This window comes from Mus musculus, chromosome Y, assembly GCF_000001635.26.
Source record: "Mus musculus strain C57BL/6J chromosome Y, GRCm38.p6 C57BL/6J".
Lineage (NCBI taxonomy): Eukaryota > Metazoa > Chordata > Mammalia > Rodentia > Muridae > Mus > Mus musculus.
In genome coordinates this window covers 2,143,835-2,171,285 of record NC_000087.7, presented here as the reverse complement: position 1 = coordinate 2,171,285, position 27,451 = coordinate 2,143,835, and the positions used below count along the sequence as shown (strand labels likewise).

At 38.2% G+C, this 27,451-nt stretch overlaps 1 protein-coding gene across 1 annotated transcript in view; it reads left to right on the top strand.

The window, feature by feature from the left end:
* Positions 1-876: 876 nt before the first annotated feature.
* The window catches only part of Zfy2 (zinc finger protein 2, Y-linked), a 64,235-nt gene continuing 37,660 nt past the window's right edge, over positions 877-27,451 (top strand). The window contains exons 1-2 of the mRNA NM_009571.2: positions 877-1,137; positions 21,165-21,234. The gene's annotated coding sequence lies outside the window, so the exon portion shown is untranslated. The remainder of the gene's footprint in view (positions 1,138-21,164; positions 21,235-27,451) is intronic.

The following is a 27,451-nucleotide window of genomic DNA, read 5'->3' as shown; positions in this document are numbered from 1 at the left end:
ATATAAGGATCTAGTTAATTCAAGATATAATATCCAATGTCACCTGATGAGAAAAGAAATAGTGTTAGTGAAAAGGAAAAACAGAATAAAATATGAAGTTTAGAAGCTCTTAAATTAAAAACTAGTGTGATAGATTTCAATAATGTAAGCAAATGAACATATAACCTTCAACAGTAGGCAGCTCACTCCACTTCCTGTCAATAAGTGACAGTGCTGGTAGAAAAAAAAGTCCATCTCTTTTAAACTAGGAATTTAAAAATAAGGCAGTCTTAGATGCGAAATTGTTATAGGTAAGGTGATGCCAATATGGAATACATATGTTTTTTGCTGTTGTTGTGAGTCAGGATATATCTTTATAGGACACTTTTTTTTTGCTGTTATTACTTGTAGATTATTCTCATATCAGTGTACTCAAAATACTTTGAGTAGTGGTTAGGTATAATATTTAAAATACAATGAGAAGACAAAGGGAAAGTCAGTGTAAGCAAAAGTACAGAGTAGGGATTAAATGAAGTAGCAAACTCGCACAGAATTTCAGCATGGTCTAATTTAGTATGAGAAGAAGGGAGTGAGCTTAAAACATTTATCTTCCAGAGGTTTAAGTAAAGCCTCCTACTTTCAAGGAGACTTTGTAATTCTAGTATGTTGACCCCCTAGAAAATGTATGAAAGTGACACTTTTTGATGAATAACGGATATCTGAGATTCTCAGGCAGTCTAATCTGGACTCCCTTCAAGCTCAAAGTGGTCAGAGGTAGGGCATTGTGAGGTTTCAGCCACTCCTTAGCTGCCTTTGGCTAGGGAGACCTGTATTGACCAATCAAGGCTGAGGGGTGTGGCCCACCATTGTTCTGACAATGATATAACCAGGGTGGTCAGAACTATGGGGCCAGTCTCTGGAGAGCTCTGCTATTGCTCCAGTGGCCAAGAAAGTCCACTGGTCTAGAGCAGCAACAGGAGCAGCCACCGCCACCAAAGCCAAAAGATCTAAGCTTAAGACCTCCAGCAAAAGATTCAAGCTTAATAAGAAGCGAAACCCTAGATTTAGCTTCCCAAGAGATCTTGTCCCTCTTTAATTCGTTCCAGTTCTCGTTCCTGTTGTTGCTGTTGTGGTTCTCGTAGCAGAAATACATTAAAGGTAAGAGATCCCAAGCTAAGCTCATTCCCTCCCTTCTTCAGTCATTCTTTCCCCTAAGACTTTCTCAAGCCTACAATCAACTTCTCTTCTACCTCTGTCCCTTTATATGAACCCCCATCCACATTCTACCGATCTTTTCCCCAAACCAGGGCCCTTATGACTGTAGTTCTTTCAGATTACGAAGAAGGGGGAGAAATTACTTCAAAGGAGAATTAGGAGACAAATCAAGAGTGCGGAGGCAACTGGAGCAGAGCCAACTGGAGCTGTTCGAAATTGGAACCGACTATGGCTTTAGAGCCAAGCAAGATTACAGTGGCATTGTTCTCTCATGAGAATGCCAATTTGTCTGAGCACAGGAAGTTCAACATGGTAGTAGTAAAGCATAAGTCCTCCCATTGAGTATATGACCTTCCAAGGCATTAGTTCTTTGAGTGATTTACCGTGCCCATTAGGATTTCTTTCCTATGGTATAGCCTTAAATTTAATCAGAAAACTGTATGCCAGGCTACTAGGATAGAAATGTCATCTAAATGTCATTGTGAATCATGCAAGCTCCAATAATGACTAGTTGGCTAGATATAACCAATGTCACAACAATAGCAGGTAAGTTAAAAGCTTTTCCAGAGTTATAGCACATGTAATGGCTTCAATATGCTAGTCATGGCATCAAGATTGGAGGTTGGGAAAAATCACAAGTCAAGAGATTAAAGAAAGTGGGCATGGGTCAGAATTGTTGTGTTAAAAGCTTCACTACCAAGACACCATCAGTTGTAAACTTGAACTTTGGTGTCCTTGTGCTTATCACCACCCTCCAAGAGCCCTATCTTTTGAAGAACATTCCCTATATCTTTAGGCAGGTGATATTATGGACTGAACTTAAGAGGTTCAATGAGGACAAACCACACTCTGATGTGCCCATGAGCCAGTTCCTCAAACGATGCTTTCATCTCAGATGACTCTAGGGTGTTTCAAGCAGACAATTAAAACCAACTACAAAATATTAAAATATGCACACTTTTATGTCTGGCCTCTTAGCACCATTTTCTCCATCCTCATAAACTCATCATTCTTTTCATCTCATATTCTTGGCATTGTACTTTTATAATTAATGATCAAGCTGAACATGATGGCCCAAGTTTTTGATCCCAGCATTTGGGAAGGAGATGTAGATGAGTTTCTGTGAGTTCAAGGCTAACCTGGTCTACACAGGGAGTCCAGAACATCCCTTATTTTATGGTGAGGCCATTTCAAAAATAAACAAAACATTTTTCCAAGGATTATTTCTTGTGTTGTAATATCTATTACATATGTATTCCAATACTCAAATAACCAGTGTTAACATGGTGAGTGCTAATAAAATGGCTAAACTATGTTACTTTCCTATCTGCTCTCATTTTGTTACCTTACAGGCCAGCTAATTTATCAAATTATTGAAGAAATGTATAAGGGGAAAATTTGGAAAATATCTACACTTTATTTGAATTTTTGAAAATTGTGTATATTTGTGTTTGTTGTCTGTGAAATATATATGTATGTTATACCCACAGAGGCTAGGAGAGGGTGTCAGATCCCTTGGTACTGTAGTTAGAGAGCTTGTGAGCTACCATGTGTTTTCTCAGGGAGAGCAGCCAGTGCTCTTTAATACTGAGTTATATCTCTTGTCACATTTAGATTTTTCACCAAATGTCTATAATGAAATGGAATTATATCTTTATGGTAAAATCATGTCCTTTATATTTTCATTGTTTAAAATTACAAGACAGTTTTATAGCAACTGTATGGGTTAATATTTTGCTAATATTTTGTTCTGTATATATTTTAGTTTTCTTCTTTCAACAGTTTTTCTTTGGGGGGGTTCATTTTTTTTCCTAAGAGTGCAGTCTATAGGAAGGAACTATAGACATCATCCAAATATGTAAAGCAAATGGCTTTAATCACAGCACTTGGGAGGCAGAGCAAGTTCCAGGACAGCAGCAATTTAGATTTCTCAGCATTGTTTTTTTTTTTAACATTTTATTTTCTTTTTTTTTTCCATTTTTTATTAGGTATTTAGCTCATTTACATTTCCAATGATATACTAAAAGTCCCCCATACCCACCCACCCCCACTCCCCTACCCACCCACTCCCCCTTTTTGGCCCTGGCGTTCCCCTGTACTGGGGCATACAAAGTTTACGTGTCCAATGGGCCTCCAGCATTGTTTTTTGAAGATGCTGTCTCTTCTAGAAATGGGTGTTTGTCAGATATCAGATAGCTATACTTTCATGCACTTATATTTAAGAATTGACTTTGTTCTATTGATATTCCCTGCCCCAGCACCTGGTTTAAAGTACCTTGACATATAGAGGTGCACCTCCCCAAAAGTCATAGCCTAGCTAACAATAACTCTAGTAGCTGGCATAGAAATCCTACCTTTTTCTTACTGATCCAAGAGACTTCAGAGACAAGGCAGGCTAATGCTATTGTTCTTTATTGACTCCCAGAGTTAGAAATAAGGCTCCATTACTAAGGACAATATAAATGGTAGACATAGGACTTAGAGAAGTTGACCTGAAACTCTTCTGGAAGTCTCAGGCAAGAGGATTAGCTCTCTCTCTCTCTCCTTGTTATACAAGTGCTTTTTAAGCTGTCAGAGGAGACCAGCAATCAGTAGACATGGCCAGGTGTAAAACCAATGAACCACAGCAGTGATGAGCATGGCAAGATGTACTCAAGGATGTAATAAAAGGACTTGTCTTAGAAGTATCTAGTAGTAGTCTAATTGGAATTAAGGGATAATCATAGAAAGGAATTTGTGTCTCACACTGAAAACACAAAGAATCAAAAATAAAACATCCTATGACCTGAGACAAGAGCAGAAAGTTTTAAAAAGTAAAGAAAAGGGCTGAGAGATATCTCTATATCACTTCTTAGCATGGACCTAAAGGGCTCCACCCACATGCTTCTCCTCAGAAAACCCTAAAGAAATTTATTCAAGTTGTATGTAAAACTAGCTTGTTGTAAAGCACTTTTTTTCTTTTCTTTTTTTTTTTTTTTGCTTCCAGTAAATAATATTCCACTCTATTGGTGTAAAACCTATTCATCACTCACACATTTGTTTCTCTAGTCTTTCTTTTGTTTAACATGTTCATAGATTATATATCGACTCTTTTGCCAATCTGATTTTTCCCATAATCCACGCTTCTTCTGCTGAAACCCTCTTCCTAATAGATCTCATTTCTTTTGGACTTTCTACTTCTGTGTGAGTTACTGAGTTTAATTAAGAACTTCTTGGCAAATTATTGCTGGGGTAGGGAGTAGGGGCAAATTTTTATCTACCCCATTGAAGAAAAGTATGTGTTCTTTCCCTCAAACAGTTAACTGATAGCATTTCCTCAGGGAGGGGCTTAGATTCTTGAGCTTCTCCTTATTAACTGTTAACTGCCAATAAGCTCCCCAGGGAAGAGTCTACATTGGCCTCTCTCATCCCTGAAGAAATGTTAAAGTTTCAATTTCTGAATTGATGTGCTAATATCTACAGCAGCAGTGTGCATCATTGTAAGGGCTGTACCAAGTCAGATAAAAAGCATTAATTGTTCATCACCCATCCTCTTACACTCTTTCCTCCATCACTTTCTCAATGTTCCTTGAATCCTGCAGCAGTAGGATAGAGTTGTCCCTCTCTCTTATTTTTTTCTTTCTTTAAATGAGAAGTGACATTATATTTCCCAGGACAATCAAGAACGAAAATCCTCCCCCTTCACCCTTGAGATGAGATTAGAAACACAGGTCATTATACTCACTTTCATCATGATTTACTATATCCCCAGTTTCACCTACACTTGAAGACAGCTTGTCTCCAGATTTTCCAGCGTACCCATCCTTAAATCACTTGCATGCATTAACAGTATGGTATAACAGATCTCTCTTGATAACAGAAGAAATCAATGTTTAGCTACAAACATTTTATTTGCTTCACAAAGTAGATCCTTATTTGTTCTCTCAAGCTACAATTCCTAACTTGTACATTAGACTACATTTTATTTAAAATTATTTATTTCATATCTATGCTTGAGATGCCTATGTTCTACATAAAGATTCATGGAAGTGGAAATAGTTTATCCCTAAATTTAGATAGGACTATTACAAGTATAGGTATGATGTCATAGTCTGCATTATCTGTATGATATGCTCTACAGCAGTGTAAAAATGGCAAGTTTTCAAAATTAAAAGTAAGAAAGAACAACATTCATGAAAGTCTTGGTGGCCTCAACTGGCAGAACTAGCTAGGTTATTTCATTATGTCACTCTGAGCCCACTCTTTTTTTTATTACATATTTTCCTCAATTACATTTCCAATGCTATCCCAAAAGTCTCCCAAAACCACCCCCCACTTCCCTACCCACCCATTACCATTTTTTTTGGCCCTGGCCTTCGCATGTACTGGGGCATATAAAGTTTGTGTGTCCAATGGGCCTCTCTTTCCAGTGATGGCTGACTAGGTCATCTTTTGATATATATGCAACTAGAGTCAAGAGATCAGGGGTACTGGTTAGTTCATAATGTTGTTGCACCTACAGGGTTGCAGATCCCTTTAGCTCCTTGGTTACTTTCTCTAGCTCCTCTATTGGGGGCCCTGTGATCCATCCAATAGCTGACTGTGAGCATCCACTTAAGTGTTTGCTAGGCCCCGGCATAGTCTCACAAGAGACAGCTATATCTGGGTCCTTTCAGCAAAATCTTGCTAGTGTATGCAATGGTGTCAGCATTTGGAAGCTGATTATGGGGTGGGTCCCTGGATATGGCAGTCTCTAGATGGTCCATCCTTTCGTCACAGCTCCAAACTTTGTCTAAGTATCCCGAGCTTTTGTCCCCGCCGGCAAGAACACACTCAGGACAACTGGAATCTTCTGCAGCAAAGCTTTTATTGCTTACTTGTCAGGAGGGAAGACCCCGAACCAGGAAAATGGCGCTGCTTATATAGCCCACAGCGTGAAGTTTCAGCACCTGATGTGGCATGACAGGTCCTGATTTGTTGCTCGCCCATCACCCCATTACTACGCCGCGAGATGGACAGTGACTAGGCATGAGTTCACTCTTGCACTTGCTCATAAGGCTTGTTTACTAGTTAGGCTCAGTGGAAGCCAGCGCCATCTTATAATGGCGATTGCTCACAGCACGCATGCGATTGCTCCCCGCACAGCTCTCCACATCTCCCCCTTTTTATTTTATTAAAATTTGAGGCTGGTCTAGGCCTCTGCAGTCATGTCCGCCTGCTGTGGCTCCTATCTTAGGTCATTCCTCCATTGTCACAGCCTTTCCTGTCATAGGGTAACCCTATCCCCACCGGGTCCCGTGTCTTAGGTTGGTCTGTGCATGAGGAAAGTTGCCAATCTCTGGATACCGCAGTACTGTGTGACAGTAACTGCTAAATGACCTAGGGCAGACTCTATAAAAGAGGCCAGCCAAAAAACGAATTAGTAAACCTCAGCGAGGTGTAAGTGCTGATCAATGAGTGTTGAGTCTCTTACATCCCAGTGCAATGTATCCACAAATCCGTGGGATGCAAGAGCAGAGAACTCAGATGCAATTTAGGTCTTAAGCATGGACAGCCAAATTTCGATTGCTCGCGGCATGGCTCTCCACATCTCTGTAACTCCTTCCATTGGTGTTTTGTTCCCAATTCTTAAGAAGGGGCACAGTGTCCACACTTTGGTCTTCTTTTTCTAGAGTTTCATGCGTTTAGCAAATTGTATCTTATATCTTGGGTATCCTAAGTTTTGGGCTTATATCCACTTATCAGTGAGTACATATTGTGTGAGTTCCTTTGTGATTGGGTTGCCTCACTCAGGATGATACCCTACAGGTCCATCCATTTGACTAGGAATTTCATAAATTCATTTTTTTAATAGCTCAGTAGTACTTCATTATGGAAATGTACCAAATTTTCTATATCCATTCCTCTGTTGAGGGGCATCTGGGTACTTTCCAGCTTCTGGCTATTATAAATAAGGCTGCTATGAACATAGTAGAGCATGTGTCCTTCATACCGGTTGGGACATCCTCTTGATATATGCCCAGGAGAGGTATTGCTGGATCCTCCGGTAGTACTATGTTCAATTTTCTAAGGAACCACCAGACTGATTTCCACAGAGGTTGTACAAGCTTGCAATCCCACCAACAATGGAGACATAACAACAGATCCTGAAGAAATCCAAAACACCATCAGATCCTTCCACAAAAGGCTATACTCAACAAGACTGGAACACCTGAACGAAATGGACAAATTTCTAGACAGATACTAGGTACCAAAGTTAAATCAGGATCAAATTAACGATCTAAACAGTCCCATATCCCCTAAAGAAATAGAAGCAGTCATTAATAGTCTCCCAGCCAAAAAATGCCGAGGACCAGATGGGTTTAGTGCAGAGTTCTATCAGACCTTCAAAGAAGATCTAATTCCAGTTCTGCACAAACTATTCCACAAAATAGAAGTAGAAGGTACTCTACCCAACTCATTCTATGAAGCCACTATTACTCTGATACCTAAACCATAGAAAGATCCAACAAAGATAGAGAACTTCAGACCAATTTCCCTTAAAAATATCTATGCAAAAATACTCAATAAAATTCTTGCTTCCGAATCCAAGAACACATTAAAACAATCATCCATCCTGACGAAGTAGGTTTTATTCCAGGGATGCAGGGATGGTTTAATATATGGAAATCCATCAACGTAATCTAGTATATAAACAAACTCAAAGACAAAAACCCCATGATCAACTACTTAGATGTGGTGAAAGCATTTGACAAAAATTCAACACCCATTCATGAGAAAAGTCTTGGAAAGATCAGGAATTCAAGGCCCACACCTAACATGATAAAAGCAATCTACCGAAAACCAGTAGCCAACATCAAAGTAAATGGTGAGAAGCTGGAAGCAATCCCACTAAAATCAGGGACTAGACAAGGCTGCCCACTTTCTCCCTAACTATTGAACATTGTACTTGAAGTCCTAGCCAGAGTAATTCGACAACAAAAAGAGATCAAGGGGATACAAATTGGAAAAGAAGAATTCAAAATATCACTTTTTGCAGATGATATGATAGTATATATAAGTGACCCTAAAAATAACACCAGAGAACTCCTAAACCTGATAAACAGATTCGGTGAAGTAGCTGGATATAGAATCAACTCAAACAAGTCAATGGCCTTTCTCTACACAAAGAATAAACAGCCTGAGAAAGAAATTAGGGAAACAACACCCTTCTCAATAGTCACAAATGATTTAAAATATCTTGGCCTGACTCTAACTAAAGAATTGAAAGATCTGTATGATAAGAACTTCAAGTCTCTGAAGAAAGAAATTAAAGAAGATCTCAGAAGATGGAAAGATCTCCCATGCTCATATATTGGCAGGATCAACATTGTAAAGTTGGCTATCTTGCCAAAAGCAATCTACCGATTCAATGCAATCCCCATCAAAATTCCAACTCAATTCTTCAACGAATTAGAAAGAGCAATATGCGAATTCATCTGGAATAACAAAAAAACCTAGGATAGCAAAAACTCTTCTGATGGATAAAAGAACCTCTGGTGGAATCACCATGCCTGACCCAAAGCTTTACTACAGAGCAATTGTGATAAAAAAAAAAACTGCATGAAACTTGTATATTGACAGACAAGTAGATCAGTGGAATAGAATTGAAGACCCAGAAATGAACCCACATGCCTCTGGTCACTTGATCTTCGACAAGGGAGCTAAAATCATCCAGTGGAAAAAAGACAGCATTTTCAACAAATAGTGCTGGCACAACTGGTGGTTATCATGTAGAAGAATGTGAATTGATCCATTCCTATCTCCTTGTACTAAGATCAAATCTAAGTGGATCAAGGAATTCCACATAAAACCAGAGACACTGATACTTATAGAAGAGAAAGTGGGGAAAAGCGTTGAAGATATTGGCACACGGGATAAATTCCTGAATAGAACAGCAATGGCTTGTGCTGTAAGATCAATAATTGACAAATGGGACCACATGAAACTGCAAAGCTTCTGTAAGGCAAAAGACACCGTCAATAAGGCAAAAAGGCCACCACCAGATTGGGAAAGTATCTTTACCTTTCCTAAATCAGATAGAGGACTAATATACAATATATATATATATATGGAACTCAAGAAGGTAGACTCCAGAAAATCAAATAACCCTATTAAAAATGAGGCTCTGAGCCAAACAAAGAATTCTCATCTGAGGAATACCGAATGGCTGAGAAACACCTGAAAAAAAATGTTCAGCATCCTTAATCATCAGGGAAATGCAAATCAAAACAACCCTCAGATTCCATTCACACCAGTCAGAATGGCTAAGATCAAAAATTCAGGTGACAGCAGATGCTGGCAAGGATGTGGAGAAAGAGGAACACTCCTCCATTGTTGGTGGAGTTGCAAGCTTGTACAACCACTCTGGAAATCAGTTTGGCGGTTCCTCAGAAAATTGGACATCGTACTAGGGGAGGATCCCAAAATACCTCTCCTGGGCATATATCCAGAAGATGTTCCAACTCGTAAGAAAGAAACATGCTCCACTATATTCATAGCAGCCTTATTTATAATAGCCAGAAGCTGGAAAAACCCAGATGCCCCTCAACAGAGGAATGGATATAAAAAATGTGGTACATTTACACAGTGGAGTACTACTCAGCTTATATAAACAATGAATTTATGAAATTCCTAGGCAAATGGTTGAACCTGGAGGGCATTATCCTGAGTGAGGTAACCCAATCACAAAAATCAAATGATATGTACTCACTGATAAATGGATATTAGCCCAGAAACTTTAAATACCCAAGATATAAGTTACAATTTGCAAAACACTGAAACTGAATAAGAACGAAGACCAAAGTGTGGACACTTTGCCCCTTCTTAGAATTGGGAACAAATCACCCAAGGTAGGAGTTACAGAGACAAAGTTTGGAGCTGAGACAAAAGGATGGACCATCTAGAGACTGCCATATTCAGGGATCCATCCCATAATCAGCTTCCAAATGCTGACACCATTGCATACACTAGCAAGCGTTTGCTGGAAGGACCCAGATATAGCTGTCCTTGTGAGGCTATGCCGGGGCCTAGCAAACACTTAAGTGGATGCTCACAGTCAGCTATTGGACGGATCACAGGGCCCCCATTGGAGTAGCTCGAGAAAGTACCCAATGAGCTTAAGGGAACTGCAACCCTATAGGTGGAACAACAATATGAACTAACCAGTACCCCGGAGCTCTTGACTCTAACTGCATATGTATCAAAAGATGGCCTAGTCGGCCATCACTGGGAAGAGTGGCCCATTGGACTTGCAAACTTTATATGCCCCAGTACAGGGGAACGCCAGGGCCAAAAAGTGGGAGTGGGTGGATAGGGGGTGGGGGAGAAGGTATGGGGACTTTTGGGATAGCAGTGAAAACGTAAATGAGAAAAATACCTAATTTAAAAAAAAAGATGATAGAAGAAAAAGTGTGATAGCCTTGAACAAATTGGCTCAGGAGACAACTTCTTAAACAGAATACCAACCGCTCAGGCACAAAGATCAACAATGAATAAATATGACCTCCTGAAATTGTGAAGTTTCTGAAGGCAAAGGACATCATCAATAGGACAACATGGCAGCCTACAGAATGAGAAAAGATCTTCACCAATTCCATATCCAAAATATATAAAGAACTTAAGAAACTAGACATCGACAAACTACATACAGTTCTAAAAACAGAACTCTCAACAGAAGAATCACAAATGACAAATAACTGTTAACATTTCTGAAAAAAAAAACCACAAGGTTTTATTTATTTCATTATTTTGTGTCTTCTGAGGCTTGTTTTGTGACTGAGTATATGGTCAATTTTGGAGAAGATTCCATGATGTCCTGAGAAGAAGGTGTATTCTTTAATGTTTGGGTGAAGTATTCTATAGATGTCTGTTAGGTCCATTTTGAATCCTAACCTCTGTACTTTCCTTATTTCTCTGTTTAGTTTCTGTCTGAATCATCTGTTCATTTGTGAGAGTGGAATGTCGAAGGCTCCCACTATTAATGTATGGGTTCAATGTGTAATTTAAATTTTAGTCATGTTTCTTTTACAAATGTTGGTGTCTTTGCATTTGGGACATAGATGTTCAGAATTGAGATGTCATATTGGTTGATTTTTCCTTTGATGAGTATGAAGTGTTCTTCCCCATCACTTTTGACTAATTTTAGTTGGAAGACTATTTTATCAGATATTAGAATGGCCACTAAGGCTTGTCTTTTGGGTCCATTTACTTGGAAAACTTTTTGTAGCCCTTTATTCTGAGGCAAAATCTACCTTTGCTGCTGAGGTCTAATTATTGTATGAATTCGTTTTATGTGTCTGGTCTGTTATCCCATGACTTTTGATTGGGGAATTGAGTCCATTGATGTCTAGAGGTTTCAATGACTGGTGATTGTTAGTTTCTGTTATTTTGACATTGGTGGTGTGTGTGTGTGTGTGTGTGTGTGTGTGTGTGTGAGAGAGAGAGACAGAGACAGAGACAGAGACAGAGAGAGACAGAGACAGAGAGACAGAGAGACAGAGAGACAGAGAGACAGAGAGACAGAGAGACAGAGACAAAGAGACAGATAGACAGAGAGATTCAAGTTCTATTTTATTTGTTTTTAGTTTTGTTACTGCGCAATTATTCATTTCTTGTATTTGCTTGGGTGTAAATAGCCTCCTTCTGTTGTTTTCCTTCTTGTATCCTCTGTAGGGCTGGATTAGTGGAAAGATATTGGTGAAATTTGGATTTCTCATGTATTATTGTGATTTCAGCATGTATGGTGCTTGAAGTTTTGGTGGAGTAGCAGTCTTAGCTGACATCCATACTTTTGTAGTGTCTGTCAGACATCTTTCTGGGTGCTTCTGGCTTTTACAGTGTCTGCTTAGAAAAGTTGCATATATTTTGAAGATTTCTGCCTTTATATGTTTCTTGGCCTTTTCCCTTGCAGCTTTTAATTTTCTTTGTTCTATACATTTAATGTTTTGATTATTATGTGGCAACAGGATTTTCTTTTTTGGTTCACTCTTTTCTGTAAGCTTTCAGTATGTTTATAGCCATCTTTCTTTAAGTTAGTAACATTTTCCTTTGTGATTTTGATGAAGATATTTCCTGGGCCTTTCAACTGGAAACCTTCTACTCCTTTTATTCTTAGTTTTCATCTTTTCACAGTGCCCCAAATGTCCTGAATGTTTTATCTCAGGAATTTTTTAGACTTAATATTTTCTTTGACTGGTGTATTAATTTATTCTATTGTATCTTCTACACCTGAGATTCTCTTTTCCATTTCTCATATTCTGTTGGTGATGCTTGCATCTGTTGTTCCTGTACTCTGTCCTAAGTTTTCCATCTCCACGATTCTCTAAGTTTGTGTTTTCTTTATTGTTTCTATTTCCATTTTCAGGTCTTGAGCAATTTTATTCATTTTCTTGTACTTCTTTATATTTGTTGATTTCTTCTTTAAGGGCCTTTACCTGTTAAATTGTATTCTCTTGTATTTAAGAGACTTATTTCCTATTTAAAGGCCTCCTAATGTATCTACAAGATTAAATTTAAGGTCCTTTTCTTCCTCTTTCAGTGTATTAGGATCTTCAGTGCTTGTTTAATAAGAGAGCTGGGTTCTGATAGTGCCATATTGCCGTGGCTTTTGTTAATTGTGTTCTTATGCTGGACTTTATTCATCTGTTGTCTCTAGGCAGGCCTGGTTTTTCCTGATGGCAGCAGTCTTCTGTGTCTGCAGGTAGAGCTGGTTCTCTGGGTGAGAGTAGTCCTCCAAGGATCCTGGCAGAGTTGTAGCCTGGGGAAATGGGGTGCCAATTCTGGATTGTACATATAGACAAGAAGATGGAATTGTCGAGCAGACAGGGCAGACTTCATGGTTGCTAGACTTGCAGGGACTCAGGAGATAGGGATTGGGGTGTGGATGCCTTGCCAGATCCTTGCCAGCAGGTCCAGGTGAGAAGAGAGAGGTCCTCATCCCAGCGGGGTCTCTCCAGGGCTGAGAAGGTTGGTGAGTGTCAAGGGCCCAAAAGAAAAACTCTGAGCCAAGAATCTTGTCAAAGCAGCAGCTCAACTTTATGGCATCAGCCTCTCACTTGTATAAGTTCAGAACTTAGGGAGGGGGATTTTGGGTAGGGTAAGATGATGTAGGAAATAAGGAAGAGTGATGGAGGGTATGGATTGACTGACAGCAATGGGAAGGCTCTCTACACAAGCAATGGTAGTGACAGAGGCAAGGCCAAACAGATCTTGCTGAGTCACCCCGATACTAAAGTGATTTGAGACGGTTCTCAAAACTCCAGCCAGGTTCAAGTTTGTCCTCAAGGCCCAATCCAGGGTGAAAATGGGGCCCACCAGTGCCTCACCTCGTTGTGCCAGGTAGTCACAGCCCTCCAAAGATGCAATAGAACTGGTGGTACCTGATGACTTTGGCCTGGTTTACCAGGTTGGCTGAAGGTCTTCAGGGACACAAGAGCTGTGGTCCAGGAAGTGGAGTGAAGATCTAGGATTGCAGGTGTGGACCAGAAGATGCCAATCTGTCTGTCTGTCTTTCTGTCTGACTGTCCATATGTGTGTATATATATATATTTGGTAGGTTTTGTTTGTTTGTTTTTGTTTTTGTTTTGAAGGAGAGGTGAATGGTGAATACAAAAGGACAAGAAGATGATTGGTGGGATTCGGGTGTATGATGTGAAATTCACAAAGAATCAATAAAAAGGTTTTTTTTTTTAATTTAAAATGGGGTGTAGGTCTGAATAGTATTTTCAAAAGGGAAAACAAATGGTTGAAAAACGTGTAAATAAACAACAACTTTAGTTGTAGGGGAATATAAACTAAACTCCTTAGAGGTTTCATCTTGCATCAGTCAGAATTTAAGATCACTAAAAAAAGTAATAGCTCATGCTGATGAGGATGTGAAGTAAGACGAACATTCATCCATTGGTAGTGAGAGTGCAAAGTTAGACAGCCACTATAGAAATCTGCGGTTGTTCCTCAGAAAACTGGGAGTAAATCTACCTCAAGATCTGTTTATACCACTCTTGGCATATTCCCAAAGGGCTCTACATCCCACCAGAGAGAAAGACAGTTGTCCATTTTAATTGCTGCATAAAAGTAAGCATGAAATGAATGAAATATAAATAAATGGAACTACAAAAAGCCAACCCTAAGCAAGATAACATCCTAAAACAAATACGGTATGCAATTTTTGTATATGAATAGTAATTTTTACACCTTTGATAGGTAAGCTATAATGGAATAGTGAGGAAGGAAGAAGCTTTTAATATAGAAAAAGAAGCATATAATTACAAGGTGATGGGGAAATTGAATGGGAATTAAATGAAGTAAGAAAGGAAAAGAGAGTAAGGGAAAGAATTCAGTGAAAGACAGCCAAAACTAAGGATTATTTGAGGACTCAAATGGAAATCAAACACAATAGAAGCTTTTAAAAATAAATAGATACATGAAAAAAATCTAAAAATGAATCACCAAATAATGGGGGAAAAAAAAGCCTCAACTGGATATCTCCACACTTATTTGAAACCTTTAGTTCTAGAATGGGTTACATTCAGTTAAGTTTGGTACCATGAGAACCCCCAAAGAACTTGGGGATATTTCCAAGGCTATGAATTGTTTCCACAAACTGCTGGTATAGTCCTATTGATGGAGACAGCCCCTACACAATTTATTAAAAACAGAAAGTTGAGCTGGTAACTACCTAGTGCCTTAATCTGAACTGACTTGAGTTTATGATATTGCTACCAGTGAGGTGCACTGAAAACCAACCCACTTCGAAAACCCAAAGTTACCTAACTGTATGATATGTTGGTTCATAGTAGAACAAATGGTGGCTGATACTGCTCTGGTGGCTAATAACCTGAGACTAGATAGCTCTTAGATAGGTCAGAAGCTTGGAGGAAACCAAATACTTTTTTTTTAAAAGAAACAGTAATGAGAGAGGAGGCTCTACTCCCAGGTGCTCTAGCATGCCCAGGATCTTAGGATCAGGGATTGTTAGTAGGACACAACATCTGTTCCAAACCACAGGAATAACTAGGAGCATTGGGATCCAGAGACACAGGAACCCCCCGCCTGACCAGTGGCTCAGGTTCTTTCCAGTCTATGCCAGTTTACCTTGGGCACAAACTCTGCAGCCAGTCCTACAGCACTAAAAGGAGGCTCAAATTCCAGGCACTCTAACACATTCAGGATCCTAGGAGCTTTGTCATACCAGGATCTCAGGGTAACTCCCAGTAACTCTGACACACCCAGAATCTCAGGATCACAGAATCCCCAAATCATAGGATCACAGAGACAGCTGGACTATGAGGAGTTATGGCACAACCAGGAAAGACAAGCTCCAGACAGAAAGTGAGGACAGCAAGCACTAGAAATACTCACATTGTAGGAGGCAAGTGTAAGAACATAAGCAACAGGTTACTTGGTGTACTGGATGGTTTTGTGTCAACTTGACACAGCTGGAGTTATCACAGAAAAAGGAGCTTCAATTGAGGAAATGCCTCCATGAGATCCAATTGTAAGGCATTTTCTCAATTAGTGATCAAGGGAGAAAAGCCCCTTTTGAGTGGTGCCATCTCTGGGCTGGTAGTCTTGGGTTCTATAAGAGAGCAAGCTGAGCAAGCGAGGGGAAGCAAGACAGTAAGAACATCCCTCCATGGCTTCTGCATCAGCTCCTGCTTCCTGACCTGTTTGAGATCCAGTCCAGACTTTCTTTGGTGATCAACAGCAATGTGGAAGAGTAAGCTGAATAGCCCCCCACCCCCCACCCCTCAACTTGCTTCTTGGTCATGATGTTTTTGCAGGAATAGAAATGCTGACTAAGACACTTGGCATCATCAGAACCCAATTCTGCCACCATAGCAAGTCCTGGATACACTATCATGGTGGAAATGGCTTGGATCTAAAGTCACTTCTCATGACAATGATAGAGGATTTCAAGAAAGACATAAATAACTCCCTTAAAAAATACAAGAGAACACAGGAAAACAGGTAGAAGACCATAAAGAGGAAGCACAAAAATCGCTTAAAGAATTACAAGAAAACACAAACAGGTGAAGGAATTGAACAAAATTATCCAGGATCTAAAAATGGAAGTAGGAACAATAAAGAAATCCCAACAATAAAGAAAAAAATAAAGAAAAACAACTCTGGAGATAGAAAACCTAGGAAAGAGATCAGGAGTCATAGAAGCAAGCATCACCAACAGAATACAAGAGATAGAAGAGAGAATCTCAAGTGCAGAAGATACCATAGAACACATTGACACAACCAGGCAGTGGTGGCACATGACTTTAATCCCAGCACTTGGGAGGCAGAGGCAGGTGAATTTCTGAGTTCGAGGCCAGCCTGATCTACAAAGTGAGTTCCAGTACAGCAGGGCTACACAGAGAAACCCTGTCTCAAAAAAACAAAAACAAAAACAAAAAAAAAAACCTACCACCACCACCACCAACAACAACAAACAAACAAACAAAAAAAACCTGACACAACAAAAAAAAGAAAATGCAAAATACAAAAATCTCCTAATCCAAAACATGAAAAGACCAAACCTAAAAATAATAGGTATAGAAGAAAGTGAAGATTTCCAGCTTAAAGGGCCAGTAAATATCAACAAAATTATAGAAGAAAACTTCCCTTTTAAGAAATAGATGCTCATAAACATACAAGAGGCCTAAAGAACTCTAAACAGACTGGACCAGAAAAGAAATTCCTCCTGTCACATAATAATCAAAACACCAAATGCACAAAACAAAGAATATTAAAAACAATAAGGAAAAAGGTCAAGTAACATATAAAGCCAGACCTATCAGAATTACACCAGAATTCTCACAAGAGACTATGAAAGCTAGAAGATCCTGGGCAGATGTCATACAGAATCTAAGAGAACACAAATGCCAGCTTAGACTATTATACCCAGCAAAAACTCTCAATTACCAGTAGATGGAGAAACCAAGATATTAAATGGCAAAACCAAATTTTCACAATATCTTTACATAAATCCAGCTCTACAAAAGATAATAGATGGAAAACACCAACATAAAGAGGGGAACTACACCAAAAAGAAGATAGCCACACAAACATAATCCCCCCTCTAATACAAAAATGACAGTAAGCAACAATCACTATTGTTTAATATCTCTTAATATCAGTGGACTTAGTTCTCAAAGAAACTTTAGTAAAGATCAAAGCACACATTTCACCTCACACAATAATAGTGCAAGAATCCAACACCCCACTCTCACCAATGGCCATGTCATAGAAACAGAAACTAAACAGAGACTCAGTAAAACTAACAGAAATGACACACCAAATGGATTTAAGGGATATGTATAGATATATATTTTATCCTAAAACAAAAGAAAATTGCTTCTCAGCACCTCACAATACCATCTCCAAACTTGACCATATAATTTGTCATAAAATAGGCCTCAACAGATACAAAAATGTTAAAATAATCCCATGCATCCTATCATATCACCAGAGACCAAGGCTGGTCTTCAATAACAACAAAAATAACAGAAAGCCCATATACACATGGAAGCTGAACAGTGCTCTACTCAATGATAACTTGGGTCAAGGAAGGAAGGAAGGAAGGAAGGAAGGAAGGAAGGAAGGAAGGAAGGAAGGAAGGAAGGAAGGAAGGAAGGAAGGAAGGAAGAAGAAAGAAAGAAAGAAAGAAAGAAAGAAAGAAAGAAAGAAAGAAAGAAAGAAAGAAAGAAAAGACTTTTTAGAATTTAATGAAAATGAATACACAACATACCCAAACTTATGGAACATAGTGAAAGCAGTGGTAAGAGGAAAACTCAGAGCTCTAAGTGCCTCAAAAAACAAACAGGAGAGAGCATATGCTAGCAGTTTGAAAGCACACCTGAAAGCTCTAGAACAAAACAAAGCCAACACACCCAAGAGGATTACAAGGCAGGAAATAATCAAACTCAGGGCTGAAATCAACCAAGTAAAAACAAAAGAACTATATAAAGGATCAACAAAACCAGGAGCTGGTTCTTTGAGAAAAATCAACAAGAAAGATAAACCCTTAGCCAGACTTACCAGAGGGCACAGAAACAGTCTCCAAATTAATAAAATCAGAAATGAGAAGGGAGACATAACAACAGAAACCGAGGAAATTAAAAAAATCATCACAAAGTTCTACAAAAGCCTACCCTCAACAAAACTGGAAAATCTGGATGAAATGGCAATGTTCTAGACAAATACCAGGTACTAAAGTTAAATCAAGATCAGCTAAACCACCTAAACTGTCCCATAACCCCTAAAGACATAGCAGCAGTCAATAAAATCTACCCCCCGCCCCCAAAAAACCAAAGTCCAGGACCAGATGGGTTTAGTGCAGAGTTCTATCAGACCTTCAAAGAAGACCTAATACCAATTCTCTTAAAACTATTCCACAAAATATAAACAGAAGGAACACTCCCCAATTTGTTCTATGATGCCACACTATACTTACACATAAACACAAAAAAACCCAACCAAAAATGAGAACTTCAGAACAATTTTCCTTATGAATATTGATGCAAAAATACTCAACAGAATTCTCACAAACTGAATCCAAAAAACCCATCAAAACCATCATCCATTATGATCAAGTAGGCTTCATCTCAGGGATGCAGGGATAGTTCAATATATGAAAATCCATCAACACAATGTACTATATAAACACATTCAAAGAAAAATACCATATGATCATTTCATTAGACGCTGAGAAAGCATTTGAGAAAATCCAACACCCCTTCATGATAAAAGTCTTGGTAAGATCAGGAATTCAAGGCTCATAACTAAACATAGTAAAAGCAATATACAGCAAACCAGTAGCCAATATCAAACTAAATGGAGAGAAACATGAAGCAATCCCACTAAAATTAAGGACTAGACAAGGCTAACCACTCTCTCCCTACCTACTTAATACAGTACTCAAAGTCCTAGCCAAAGCCATTAGACAACAAAAAGAGGTCAAGGGGATACAAATTGGAAAGGAAGAAGTAAAAATATCACTATTTGCGGATGATATGATAGTATATATAAGTGATCCTAAATATTCCACCATAGAACTCCAAAATCTAATAAACAGCATCAGTGAAGTAGCTGGATATAAAATTAACTCTACCAAATCAGTGGCCTTCCTCTACTGAAAGGATAAACAGGTTGAGAAAGAAATTAGGGAAACAACACCTTTCACAATAATCACAAATGATATAAAATACCTTAGTGTGACTCTAACCAAGCAAGTGAGAGATCTATATGACAAGAAATTCAAGTCTCTGAAGAAAGATATTGAAGAATACTTCAAAAGATGGGAAGATCTCCAATTCTTGTGGATTGGCAGGATTAATACGGTAAAAATGACCATCTTGCCAAAAGCAATCTACAGATTCAATGCAATCCCCACCAAAACCCAACTCCGTTCTTTATAGAGTTAAAAAGTGCAATTTGCAAATTTATTTGGAATAACAAAAACCCCAGGGTAGTGAAAACTATTAAACCCCAGGATAGTGAAAACTATTCTCAACAATAGAAGAACTTCTGGTGGAATCACCATCCCTGACCTCAAGCTGTACTACAGAGCAATTGTGATAAAAACTGTATGGTATTGGTACAGAAACAGGCAGGAAAGTAATGGAATAGAATTGAAGACCCAGAAATGAACCCACACACCTATAGTCACTTGATCTTTGACAAAGCAGCTAAAATCATCCAGTGGAAAATAGACAGCATTTTCAATAAATTGTGCTGGTTCAACTGGTGGTCAGCATGTAGAAGAATGCAAATTGATACATTCTGACCTCCTTGTACAAAGTTCAAGTCTAAATGGATCAAGGCCAACATTATGAACCACCCAGTACCCACAGAGCTCTCAGGGACTAAAGCAACAACTACATGGTGGGACTCATGACTCCAGCCGCACATGCAGCAGAGACTGTCCTAGTCATAATCAATGGGAGAAGAGGCCCTTGATCCTGTGAAGGTTCTATGCCCCAGTATAGGGGAATGCCTGGGTCAGGAAGTGGGAGTGGGTAGGTGGGTGAGCAGGGTGGGGGGAGGGTATAGGGAGCTTTCGAGATAGCATTTGAAATGTAAATAAATGAAATGTCTAATAAAAAATAAAAGCAATAACAAAAACAAAAACAAACAAACCAGAAAATATCTAAGAAAAAAGGGAAAAAAAAGTCCTGTTTCCCTATTATGTAATTGTTTTTCTAAAATATTAAGCAGAAGCTCATTTTGCTTCTGTCATTTCACTTAACTACCTTTAATATATATAACTTTTATATAATTATTTTTATTATTTTGTTATATCTTTACTGTATATATTTATATATTTTGTTATATATTTACTTAAATATATCTATACTGTATATATTTATATATTTATTTCAATATAATATATACATACGTGCTTTTATAATGTATATATTTAATAAATATTTACATATAGTCACTGAACAAGCAGTGGTTAAGTGATATGGCAGAATATTTGTATATTAATAAATTATTATACATGTAATAAATTTATGCCTTCAGAAGCAGAAGAAAACTCAGAACCCTTTGGTACACTGGTATTTAAGAGTAAGGGCTTAATAGTCTCCTGCTCCTGCCCTGCATTTGAAGTTGCCGCACAATGCAGGGAGGAAAGAATCTATAAGGCAAGGGAGGGCAGGAGGGGGCGTGGCGTGGGGCGTGGCATGCTGCGTGTCAGGGGTCTGTAGGTGGGTGGGGCCTGTAGAGAGAACAGAAAGACTGGTGAACATCAAACGGCCGTTACTCAATTTCAGGCATTCTGGGAACGGAAAGACTGGTGAGCATCAAACGGTCGTTACTCATTTTCAGGTGTTCTGGGTTTTCAGGCGTTCTGGGCTGTAAGGTGAGTTTTAAGTGTTAACAGTCGGTTGTCTGCTCCTACTCTTGAGAGTGGTGTTGCTTTTTGTTACCTTCTAAGTCCCTCTTTCTTCCATTAGCCAGAGACCGGCCCAGTACTCTGAAGTCTGCAGTACTTGTCGTCATTGCCTACCCCTCTACACTGGTCTGGTGAGTTCTGAGTGTGGTCACAGTATTGGGTCTAGTGTGAACTTTTGACCGGCTCAATGGCGTAGTACATAAATTGTCATTCCCTACTAGGCCTCTTAATTGTGTGAGCTGGAGTGGGCCGCAGTTAGGCCGTAGGGAACAGCGCCGCAGCCGCAATCACCGTGCTTAGTAAATATTCAGGTGTTGGGGCAAGATAGGTCCGGTAGATGTTGAGGGGTCCCGCTTTCCCAGTTATGCTGCGGTACTGAGGCCTGGTGAAGGCTGCCAGGAAGGAGGTAAAGACCCCAGGCCCCGTATGACTCCTAGGGGGTGGGAAATCCGTGGTCACGAGGCAAGATGGCGGCTGTTTGGCGTCCGTTGCCAGAGATAAGAGTTGAGGGGTGGCGGTGGCGCACGCCTTTAATCCCAGCACTTGGGAAGCAGAGGCAGGCAGGTTTCTGAGTTCGAGGCCAGTCTGGTCTACAGAGTGAGTTCCAGGACAGCCAGGGCTATACAGAGAAACCCTGTCTTGAAAAACCAAAAAAACAAACAAACAAATAAATAAAAATAAAGAAAAGAGTTGAGGTTAAAGAAAGCCATTTTTCATGTCGTGTTAAGAGGGAAAACCCCTGTGTAGGCTGTGATTACATGTAGTAGAGCTTGCTGTAACAAGTGATATTGTACATCAGGTACTGTACAAGTGAATGGGTCAGTTGGTCACTTTACAGTAGCATGGTCTTACTGATTCAGTGTGTTTACTACTAGGTATATGTAGCTACTAACACTAAAAGTAGAACTTTATGGAAAGAAGTTGCTGTTTTTGTTCTGTAAAACAAAAGCACACACCCAGACAGGAAAGCACGAGATGGGAGAGAGTAAAACCCAGTTTTCCAATTTATTCGAAACAATTTTTCAATAGGTGTGCTTAAACTCTTACTATTTTAAGGAAGTCTTTGGGAAATACATGCATTTTAAGAACAAAGTTATGCATATGTATGTGGTTTAATACTAAACTGTTTATTTTCATTTGAAAAGTCTTTACTCAAAGCATTTGTTTTTCTTTTACATACTTACATATTTTGCTGGAAAATAGGAATCCTGTGTTTGTTCACTATGAAAAAAGATTCAGCATGTGTCTGTCTTCTGAAAGTTCTGTGCTGAAATTTCATCGGAAAAGAAATATCCCATCAAGGAAATGGTTTTGAAATAGGATGGCCTTTTCATAAGGTTACTAAAGGATGGGAAGGTTTTACCAAGTAGGCAGAGGAATGGAGGAAATACTTTAACCACAGAAATCTCTTCTGAGAACAATCTAGTTTGTCTACAGTTGATTTATAGGTAGGAGTACTGTATAAATTTAGACCAGAAAAGTATGTAGTTATGAAAGACTTAATATCAGCAGACTTGTTTTTATTCTCATAGTCCAGACTAAAACTAGTTCTGGATCTATTGCAGGTGTGACAAAGTTGAGTGATAATGGGAACTGATAGTAAATTGCTATTACTGTTAATTTCTTCCTCCCTCCCTCCCTCCCTCCCTCCCTCCTTCCCTCCCTCTCTTTCTTTCCTTTTTCCTTTTCTTTTTCTTTTTTCTTCTTTGCTAAGAATATTGCTTTTAAAGTGGTAATCTTTCTTAGAGGGTTTTAAAATAACAAAGTAAAGCAGCATAAGTGTATCATACTTGAAACAGTAAGAGTTTATCATTGTTGAAAATACAGGGATACTTTGGAAAGTTTCTTTAATTGTTGAAAAATAATGTAGAAAACACAATATGTTTTATTGTACCTTAAAGTCTCACTGATCATATAATCTTTTATTTCTTCAATACTTTTAGAGTTCATGCTTTAATTTAAGGATTACCTAGGTGTCAAAGTTTCAAAAAAATAATGTGAGTGAGTGCTTATTTTATAGGTATTTGTAATTAAAAAAATTTGGCTTCTTAGGTTGCAAGGTTAAAGTAGTGATGCTTTATGAAATATTCAAGTAAAACAAAATTCTTAAGTCATTAAGACCATGGTTTATAAGAGGACATTGCAAAAGGCAAACGAGAAGCAAGTTACACATGTGTTACTTGTTGACACTTGTTAATTTATTCTGTTTGTTGACTGTAGAAGTAGTTTCTTGATATCTTGGCAGCTGAAGAAATTTAAACAGAAGGGTTACATGTTGCACAATACAGAAGCAAAAGGTGTTCCAGTACAGCCATTATGAGTATGCAAGGTTAATATAAAATTGGAAGCATACTTTTTATGTAAGGTAAGAGTAAGCTTTAAAAGATTTCTAAGGAATTTGTTTTTTGTTGTTTAAATTATGTTTTTGTTTTTGTTTATTTTTTTTTAATCAGGTTGGAAGGGCCTTAATAAAAGGGAGAAATTATTGATGGAGTAGTTCATTAGACATTGATCGTATTAATTGGTGATTTGTATGTATATGCATATGCAGGTGCTTATGTGCATGGAAATATGTAAATGGATATGGTCTGTATGTATGGAGTGATAGAGTATAACTCAGGTGTTGTTTCATAGGTGCTTATCTATCTTCCTTTTTGAGACAGAATCTCTTATAGTCTTTCCGAGTAGACCAGATTAGCTAATTTAAGTCCCACCTTTCCAGCTCTGGTATCAAGTGTGTGCCATGTAGCCCGTTATTATTTTATAGTAGATCTAGGATTCAAACTAAAGGCAAGCACTTAAGGACTGAGTGATCTCTCCAGGTGCTGTTTTTCACTTTTTGTTTAGATTATTTTAAAACATGCTCATTTACTGGTTTTGAAGTGATTTGTGATTTTTTTATAATGGCCTACACACAAACTCTTAAAATATATTTCAAGACCATTACTTTTCTATATATCCCTAATTAAAGTCCTTCTTTTGAAAAGCAAAATTTGGGACTAGCTTCAAAAATTAGGAAGATAAAGGGAAATTTCCCTTACAACCTAGTAATTGTTAGTTATAGTTAAGCAACCTATATTTGATTAAACAACATCTAAATTTTATTACTTACTTACTTTTGGTCCAACTTAAAATATCCTCCAGCATTATGTAGTTGAGGTCATATGAAGCAGAAAAAGGAGGTAACCTGTTTTCATTAGATGGCTACAGAAATTGGATATGATTAGCAAGTAAATATTTCAAGTCTCTATTACCTGTTTGGTTACTTACTTTCACTTGGAGAGCCATTCAGTTATATTTAGACCTCTCCTGATTGCCAAGGTTTAATTAATTAATAATGAGAAAGAAACTAACAATTATTTGACCTTCTTAGTTGTTTATATTTGTTTTTGGATTTGCTGGCTCCAAATCTTTATGTAAATCAAGCTGGTCTCAAAGTTGAGGCTTTCCTGCCTCTGATACGATGAAAGTATTTTTCATAAGCATTTTGCTTTCCTCTACAACCTTTAAACTTCCAGGACTTAAATGGACATTTACACAGTATAAAATAAATCAATAGAAGATACTGTGTAGGATTTAAAACAAGAGAGTTAAACATGTTACTTAGTTTAAATGTATAAAAGAAGATCAACTTATGTACTTTTGGTATTTTACTATATCCATGTACTTAATCATATTTACTAGCCCTTAAAGCTTTAATACCTTTAATTGAAAATTGAATTGGTAATATCTTAGGTGAAAATTGAAAGATAGAATTTATGCATATTAATACAGATTTTCCACATAGAAAATAAATGACAGCTGTTTTTTCTTTTTAATATTATATATACATTTCTCCTTCTTTCCTGTCTTCAAACTCTCACATTTACCCCACCTGTTATCTTTCAAATTAATTTTTCATTGTTATTGCACGTGTGTGTCTGTGTGTCTATGTGTCTGTATTTAAAACCAGTTCAGTCTGTATAATGTTCCTTGTATGTAGGTGTTCAAGGCTGACTATTTGGCACTGGACAACTAATTCTTTTCACTGGGGAAGACCTATCCCACTCTTAGGTTTTGTCTGTTTCCTGTAGCTATTTGGGTTTGGTTTTGACTTCATGCCTTATACCCAGACACTTTGGCGTGGCCATTGATGTCATCCTTGTTCGGCTCATGATTGGGCAGTCATGTTGGTGACACATTATAGGTGTAGCTTCTTATGTTACCAGAAGACACAATTTCTGAGCAAACTCAGAACTGATCCTCTGTAGGGAACAAAATAAAAGGGGGGTGAAGTGGGCCCTGGGGAGTCCCTGGGGGAGAAAGAGAAGGAGAAATATGCCATGTCCAGCCAGAGTTCCTGTGCTTTGGGCAGGCAGATGTGGGGAGACTGCCAGGCGCTTTCCACATGGCTCTGGGTGGAGATCCAAGCCTCTAACCCACTCGGTGGGGAGTAGAGAAGGGGCAGCCCCCAACCGGGGACCCCGAGGCGACACCCTGTCGTTATAGGAGAGGGAGATGAGGAAAGGAAGGGTGCTGTTTCCCTATTTTCTTTCTTAGCCAGTTTATAATTTGTATAAAGGAGAGCTACTGATTTGCTTGAGTTAGTTTTATATCCAGGCACTTTGCTGAATTTGTTTATCAGCTATAGAACTCCTCTGGTAGAATTTTGAAATTGTATGATCATATTTTATGCAAGTAGTGAAACCTTGACTTATTCTTTGCCAATTTGTATTCACTTGATTTCCTTCTGCAGCCTTACTGCTCTAGGTAGAACTTTGAGTACTATATTGAATAGATAGGCTGAGAATGGGCAGCCTTGTCTAGTCCCTGATTTTAGTGGGATTGCTTCAAGTTTCTCTCCGTTAAGTGTGACGTTGGCTACTAATTTGCTGTATATTGTTTTTATTATGTTTAAATATGGGCCTTGAATTACTTATCTTTTCAATACTTTTAACATGAAGGGGTGTTGGATTTTGTCAAATGCTTTTTCAGCATCTACTGATCATGTGTTTCTTTTTTTTTTTGAGTTTGTTTATATAGTGGATTATGTTAATAGATTTTCTTCTATTGAACCAACCTTGCATCCCTGGGAAAAAGCCTACTTGGTCATGGTGAACGATGGTATTGCTATGTTCTTGGGTGCGGTTTTTTGAGAATTTTAATGAATGTTTTCCATAGATATTCATAAATAAAATTGGTCTTAAGTTCTCTTTCCTTGTTGCATCTTTATATAGTTTAGGTATCGGAGTAATCATGGCTTCATAAAATGAATTAGGCAATGTTCCTTCTATTTCTATTTTATGGAATAGTTTGTGGCGTGTTGGTATTAGCTCTTTGTTGAATAAATTCTGCACTAAAGCCATCGGGCTCTGGCTTTTTTTTTTTTTGTTGGGAGGTCTTTAATGACTGCTTCTATTTCATTAGGAGATATGGACCTGTTGAGATAGTATACCTGCTCTTGATTTGTCTTTGGTAACTGGTATCTGTCTAGAAAATTGTTCACTTCTTCCAGATTTTCTAGTTTTGTTGAGTATAGGCTTTTGTAGTAGGATTTGATCTTTTTTTTTTTTAATTTCCTCAGTTTCTATTATGTCTCCCTTTTCACTTCTGATTTTGGATACTACTGTCTCTGTCCCCTTTAGTTAGTTTGCCTGGGGGTTTATCTATCTTGTTGATTTTCTCAAGGAAAGCAGCTTTTTGGTTTTGTTGATTCTTTGTTTCTTTCTTTGTTTCTATTTGGTTAATTTCAGCCCTGTGTTTGATTATTTTATGCTGTCTACTCCTCTTGGATGTGTTTGATTCTTTTTTTTTCTTTTTCCTAGAGCTTTTAGGAGTGCTGTTAAGTTGTAGTGTAAGATCTTTCCAATTTCTTCACCAAGGCACTTCGAGCTATGAATATTCTCTTAGCACTGCTTTCATTATGTCCCATAAGTTTGGGTGTGCTGTGTCATCATTTTCATTGAATTCCAGAAAGTCTTTAGTTTCTTTACATCTTCCTGACCAGTTATCATTGAGTAGAGTATTGTTCAGTTCCAAGTGTATGTGGGCTTTCTATCGTTTGTTTTTGTTTTTGTTTTTGTTGCTGTTGCTGTTGTTATTGGAGTCTAGCCTTACTCAGTGGTGATCTGGTAGGATGCATAGTGTTATTTCAATATTTTTATATCTGTTATGGCTTGCTTTGTGTCCAATTATATGGTCAATTTTAGAGACTGTTCCATGAGATACTTAGAAGAAGGTATATTCTTCTGTTTTAGGGTGAAATGTTCTGTATATATCTGTTAAGTCCATTTGGTCCATAACTTCTATTAGTTTCACTCTGCCTCTGTTTATTTTGTTTCCATGATGAGAGTTGGGTATTGAACTCCC